This window comes from Mytilus californianus, unplaced genomic scaffold (genome assembly GCF_021869535.1).
Source record: "Mytilus californianus isolate M0D057914Y unplaced genomic scaffold, xbMytCali1.0.p SCAF_4, whole genome shotgun sequence".
Taxonomy (NCBI): Eukaryota; Metazoa; Mollusca; class Bivalvia; order Mytilida; family Mytilidae; genus Mytilus; species Mytilus californianus.
In genome coordinates, this window is record NW_026262690.1 from 53,836,297 (window position 1) to 53,843,712 (window position 7,416).

Here is a 7,416-nt window from a genome sequence, read left to right on the forward strand (position 1 = left end):
TCTTCTAATTCAAGTAAGCTCTGACCTCTAAAGCTTGAGGTATCAGCATGAAGCTGGCTCGCATTTATTTGTCTCAAATCTGTTGGAAGCATACTAACTACACTGCTATCCGAATTATACATTAGAGTATTTGTAACAACAATGTCTGGCGAAATATGTAATTTTGTTTCATGCGATGAATGCAAGCTATGTGTTTCAGATTCCATATGATCTAGCTGCTGTTTTTCTGTGTTTCTTTTGGTATACAACAAGTCATCGGACAATGTATCAAACACTATTGATGTCCTAGTGGTACCAGAATAAGTAGTTTTGTGAGGCATTTTGAACCTACCAGTAGATAATTCCGCTGAATATAGCATCGTTAGACCAGTATTGACTTTTGATTTAGAAATTTCATCATTAAATGTATAGACTGCTGTCTTAGAAACCTCCTTAGAAATAGATGGAGTCACTTGATAATCAGGTGCATATGTATAGGTAGAAACAAGAGAATTTAAAACCAATGAGGATGGAATATATGTTTTTGACTCCATGTATTCAGTAATATAACTTTCATAAACTTCAGTAGAATCTAAAATACTAAGAGACATTTGATTAAGACGAGTAATTTGTTTTAACTCTTCAATCACAATATCAAGAGAAGAAGATTTTTCTGAATCTGTTGTGACTTTACTATTTTGTGAAGACATCATTTCTTTCTCTTTGATAGATGACTTTATATACCTAGATGATAGATTTTCTGTAAATATATCCTCCGTAGACGTCTTGAACTGGCTACTGTATTTTATTCTATATTGTGGATCCACTTCTTTAAAATTGAAAATTGTGGTTTCATCTATTCTGAGTGGATTCCACGGCCCTTTCCGTGTGATCATAGTTTGTAAATGAGTTTTAAACTGACCTAAGATAGTTTCCATATTAACTTCTGAATATATCTTTGATCCTATTCTGAATCTAACCTTTACGCTGCCAGGACTGTAAATCAAAACATTTAAAAGATAAACTAACTTGCGTATAAACAGTATTGACTATTGAATTGTCTTCGCATGTTATATTCTTATAATTTTCGAAAAATTAGATTTGTAATAAAGGTTTTATGCAAAAGATTGTAAGATATTGCCTTATTTTTTCCTCGTATTTGTTTTCGCTCCACAGTTCGATGAAAGGTTTTGACACCTTTTCTTATGAATATAGATAAATTATATATAATATCAAGTTTAGGAAAATATCAATATATAGGACATAAGATATATTCTCAGTCTTTAATTTCAAATTGTTAATATGAAGTTATTTTTTCCAAGTTACTTAAACAACAAATATCATATTACTAGACTGTATCATCACCGATGTTGTTGCAAATGTATGCTCTGCATTTAAAGTAATATTGATTTTGAAAATGTGCTTTGCAACCAGTGATATGCAGTCTTGTGATGAAAACAACATCGAGTCCGCGTTTACTTAAACACAGGTAAATATGTTTATGCGATACTAATCTCTTCAAAAATAATTTTGAACACACAACTTTACACGTATATTGTAAATGAGAAAGATGCTATGAAAACTGTGTTTTCTGTCAGTTCTTGCTATCCTATATAGGAATATGGCTGTACTATTCTTAGTAGCACGCGTTACACACGATTTGTATTTGTTGATCAACTGTTGTTAAGGCCATGCAAAGTCATGTTATTTGGTAAATTCTGAAGTTTTCACCAGTATTTGTTGCTAGTTCATTTATTAAATCTTGAAAGATATGACGAAGCCCGATTTATCGGAGTTTTATTTAGTGATCTCATTATCGTTTTAGCAAAAGAATGATAATAAACAGTTCATGTATATTGATTAGTATGTGTGTCTCTTTCTTGATTTAGTTCGCTTTGTTTTTCAACAGTTGGTTTCTTCTGACTTTCTTATTATTTAAATTACCTGAATGAAAGTACCTCGCAGTCTTCGTAATCGTCGTTGAATGGTGAGGATGATGAGGTAAACATTGCTTTCATCTGTAAATTTCAATGTAATCATGAAGTTACTCAAGTGTTTTTGAATCGCAACTAGAATATTATGAGTATTTTTTCGTTACTCTCATAATACCAATTCATTGTTTTCAAGAATGGGAAACAGTTTCCAAAGCTACATTATTTGATATTTAAGATATCATAAGTAAAATATGCCAAAAAGTATTAACAAAAATACCAAACTCTAGGGTAAATTCAAAAAAGGGAATGGAAAGTCAATGAAACCTATAAAATAAAACACTCGACTATAAAAACCAACGGAAAAATGAAAAACAACTACCATATTCCTGACTTTGGTACAGACATTTTTTGAAGAAAATGGTGGGGTAAGCCTGGTGTTATAGCTATCTGATTAAAACCTCCCACCAGTATGAAGTTTTTATAGAGTTCCATTATATTGACAATATTAGATGAACAACTCAAACAGACAGTATTGGTTAACGTGACAATAATTTGGATTCAGCAGCCAAAACTGTGTAAACATACATTACAGACATTCAAAACAACTGACTTAAAAATTCAAACAAACATAAAGATGTAAACTTCTTTGTCATTGGGTTCCTAATGGAGAGTTGTCTCATTGGCAATCATACCACCTTTTCCTTTTTTATATTTAAATAAAACTGTCAAAGACGCCAACAACAATGTTTTAGTCAATGGTATAAAAAATGAAAACAATATTATAAAAACCTCATGTGTCCGAATTGTACCTCTTGACACACCGGCATCAGAAACGGCCTAAGCCAAAACCAAAGACATGAATGCACAAATACCGACCGAGCAACGTCAAGAGTCACACGACCAAGCGGAAAATAATAGAACAAAAATAAAGGGAAAACTGTAAAGTAAATAAACTGATACACAACGTCAGCACCTATAATATATAACCCACAACTATCCTATATAATTTGTGAAGTAGACACTGAAAAATTATCTGTTAGGTCTTTGTAAACAATTTTGAAAAACCAACTTGATAGGAACACATATGAACCGAGGATTATCTCTTTATTGTTTGCTTTATTTTGTGTATCGACTTTTACGTTGTATTTGCAAACCTATCATTTTTAAATGAAAAAAAAAAAAAAAAAAAAAAAACACTGAAGCATCACCTGCTAGTATTATTCCAAATTCAAAGTAATATTAATACTAAAACAAAATAAAGAAGAAAATATCGAGAATTTCAACAAAAAAAAACCAACTAAAAAACAAGGGAACTTGAAATTAATTATCATATAATTATACTGGAATCTATTCATTATGTCTAACTTGAATTCACTCTTTACGTCTATCTTTTTAAATAACATATCTAAAGAAGGAATATCACGAAGTCAAATTTGGTTTGAGCCTACGAAAAGGTATCACAAAAGCATACGCTTTTCTTTATTTCCAAAAAAGATATCGGCGGGGGGGGGGGGCAGTAAAAACAAATCAAATACCACCGAAGATACTGGTAACTGATATCACATATTATGGCGTAACGCTTATCTGGTGTCGCATATTACAAGCCTGGTCTCTGTGGTAAGTTTTTACAACTATAGGTCGATGTCACTGCTGGTGGACGCCTGTCCCCTAGTTTATCCCTCGCCCCGAGATGTCAACACTATCGTACTGATATGATGGACATATGATTGATGCGGTCCTTCTCTCTAAATTTACTGTTCATAAAATGTTAAACTCTTTCGAAACACTTTTATTGCCTTCTGCAGGTATAGACGGCCGTAGTCAGTTTTTGTTTTCGATGCTCTGCAACACTGTAATAGCTTTGGTTTTCCAACTGTTTAAATGCGAGCCCCATTTATGAATCTTATGTAGACAAAATGTGATTCTAGCGTACGTAATTGTTAGCCAGGTATCTTTGTCAAGTATCATTTTAAGACTACATTGCATGACTTTTGATAGTTTTTATGCAAGAAAAAGGTATTTTTTAGTCGCTTCTCTCAAGCATCATGCAGTATTGTCTCATGTAAGCCATATTAGAATCTGTTTTGGTCTTTCAAATTCACTCATCTGTATCAGCAATATTTTTAGTTAGTAAGATGGTTTAAGATATAATGAACCGTGGGTCTGATAATGAAAATGATGACTTCTTGGAACAGCTTCGGAACAAATGCGGAACCGCTGGAAACAATAACATAGTCTTACTACCCGTTTGTATCCATTTGGCTATGAAGCGCCAATTGAAAACCACTTACAAAACTTAGCACAAGGCTATCAATTAAAATGTTTAGACTTAATGTTTGCACTTTAATATTTTAATCATAAAGCAACAGATATAGTGTATAACTAAAATTGGTAAAGGGGAGTTCTGATACACAAATTTACGTGTTCGAGAAAATAATTTGTCTTTGGTTTAATATATATAAGTTGTTAATCAATGTTTACTATATCGAACAAAAGATAAACTTACTGCTTCACAAAACTCTGTTGCTAGTTGGTGAAATTGGGGACTGTTAACATCTGATAAAGCTTCAGTAAATGTTGCGTTATTAAGGGTAGCTGTTGACTCGAAAGTTTCTAAAAAGAAAGTAAAGGAAGTATCTTAAAATCAAGCTCTTTGTTTTGGATACACGTAGACGTAGTTTTAAGAGCAAGGTATGCTATTAAAAAAGATATACGGTTCGAGCAATTAATTCACCCCCGATCCAAAATATAATACAAATTATCTGTATATGATAATTTAGTAAGGCCTATAATTTACACATCGGATCTTTACAGGTCTACTTAGATGCCTGGATGATCAAATTATTATCTTAGGCATCACGAATTACGTCATCGTATTTCCACCCTTAAATCATATATGTAATTAAGGAAATGTGGTATGATTGCCAATTAAACAACTCTCCACCAGAGACCAAATGACGTAGAAGTCAACAACCATAGGCCACCGCACGTCCTCTTACAACAAGCCAAATCCATACGATATAATTTTTGTTGTCTTACTATAGACGAACATTTATCATTTAAACATATCCTGCGACCATGCACTTCACATGTGAACCGTTCCGTATCACTATAAAATGTCCGATTCCTATAGAGATTTCGATATGATAGTGTTATCTTTGCTTGTCACAAAAGCATCAAATTAGTGCAGTCTATTAAAAACACAATGTTTGATGCAAGGAGTTTTAAGTTCTATGATATTGGTCTGCTGCAACCATGTGGATCTGAAACCTAAATGCACTCTACAGTTATATTTCATTTTGTCAACAATTGTGCCATTCTACACAGTGCGACTATTGCAGCAAGAAACTGTTTACATTGTATGGAGCCTGGTTACATTTCCAAGTGTTTTTTCTTTTTCTGTGTTTTGTTATGTGGATAGCTTGTTTTTACTATATAATTCCTTTTTTTGTCATATTATAATCTGTATTCTTTACAAAAAATTGTGTTTTTGCTCATGTTCCTTTTAGTACTTAAATTATGAAGAGTTGAAAATTTACCTACATGATGTTCACTGCTTCAGTGACCTACTTTCACTATGAAATTAAGTATGATCGATTGATGTGGTATGTTGAACTTTGACATGCACAAACTTTAAATTAAAGTTGTGCAATTTTTTTTATTAAAGTACATAACAAATCTGTTTTTGTCAACGTACATAATGAATGTGTTTTATGAATTTTGATTATGCCCTTGGTTCCTACTTACTTGTTCTGACATAGTAATGCATTGCTCATGAAACCGTTAATCATATGGATGTATTTACTCATCGTGGTATGGTTAGGTTATTTATATCCTTTTATTGATATATGCGTTTTACTATACATGAAACAGAAGTACAATGAACAATGTATGGAAAGAATAACATGAATTACAAAAATTTAGGACAGTACAACAGATCACATAAAAACAACGATTGACTTCTCCTTGTAAACAAAGCAGAGGAAGTGTACATATTAAGGTTCATTTTCAGATATGAAAATTAAAGTACTAAAAGCTACATGTGCAAGAGTACTTGTGCATATTATAAATCATAAACGTGTTATAGCACGCATGTCGTTAATTCAGAGTAAAGTAAGAACTTGTGTCGGTGTTTTATAATCTGTAATACTGGTATTTAGAGAAAAATGGTATAATTGCATTGATTTATTTTGTGCGTTTTTCTATTTCACATGTTTCATTTTCTTGTTATTATTTTTGTTTTCTTGTGTTTTCTGGTATCTGTTTTTTTTTTAAGCATAACACATATAGCCTTTAAATTTATTTATCTACTTTGCTGACCATCTCACTCTAACGTAACCATTGAATCTTAGCATAACCATCAAGTCCTAAGATAACTATGGACATTTTAGGTTGCACTTTGTAAATACAGCTGTTTCACAAGCCACGCCTCTTTTGGGGAGATATATGATATTCATAGATATGTTAATTTGTTAACGTACTGGTTCCCAGATGTGATCTATGTGTTTCATCTCATAGAGACATAACTTGGGAATGTTACCAGTATAGAAAAACAGGGTAGCGCCTAAAATTTAATTCTTAGGAGGTCCAATAGTTAAGGTATGGATAGTATAGAATTTTAGTATAAGTTTAAACTGTTAGAAGTTCAGGGCATATAAATGTTGAAAATATGCCGCACAGCCCTATATTTTGACCTTTGAATAAAAAAGTAGTGCGTATCAACTTTCCGTTCTGGGATATAACTGTTCACGAAACTTCATAGTAAAAGTGGCACAGTTTTAGCTGCAAAGGGAGTTCCTATGGGAAATTGCATTGTCTATATTTACAGAATGGCAACCTTTAGAAAAAAAAACCCACATTAATTCAAAGTCTATACGTTAATTTAAAGTTGATACTAACTAATTATCCTCTTAAACGTTTGACCCACTCACCCCTCATTGTGCAAGCATAAACACGCAAATCGGGATAAATCTTATTTTGCAAATCAAAAATATATAAACGCTACAATTGTACATTTGTCTACAAAGTTTGACATGTAATAAACATTAAAAACACGGAGAAGATATATACCATGGTGATAATAAAAAAACATAAGTCGAATAGACACACCATTAATGACCAAGAAAGAAGGAACAGAAATTTCAACACAGAATTAAGAGACCAGACGTATTTTTGACTAAGGATATTTTACTTACTAGAAACCTTTTTTGGAAGTATTCGTTGTGACACTGAAATGATATATACACATTTTCGAGACATATAAGTTATATTCGTAAATTTCAATAAACATTTTGAAATATATTCCTATCTAAGTTTTAAGAACCAAAATAAGATATCCTATCTTAATTAAATGTCCTAACCATAATTTGTAGCTATATCATGCAATAAATTAAAATACCTGTTTTTGGCGATTATAAACTAAATAGCAATGTCATCCTTTGAACTTATATTTTGAAAATATTATGTTTTGACATATATTAAGTGTATTGTATTGTTACATCCG

The 7,416-nt window shown here is 31.9% G+C and overlaps 1 long non-coding RNA gene across 1 annotated transcript; it reads right to left on the bottom strand.

Annotated features, from left to right (window-relative positions):
• Positions 1–612: 612 nt before the first annotated feature.
• Positions 613–7,147, bottom strand: LOC127738280 (uncharacterized). The gene is made up of 4 exons (XR_007999981.1): positions 7,109–7,147; positions 4,420–4,526; positions 1,924–1,997; positions 613–975 (listed from the first exon to the last, which is right to left on the bottom strand). It is a non-coding gene; the product is annotated as an uncharacterized LOC127738280 (long non-coding RNA).
• Positions 7,148–7,416: the final 269 nt, after the last annotated feature.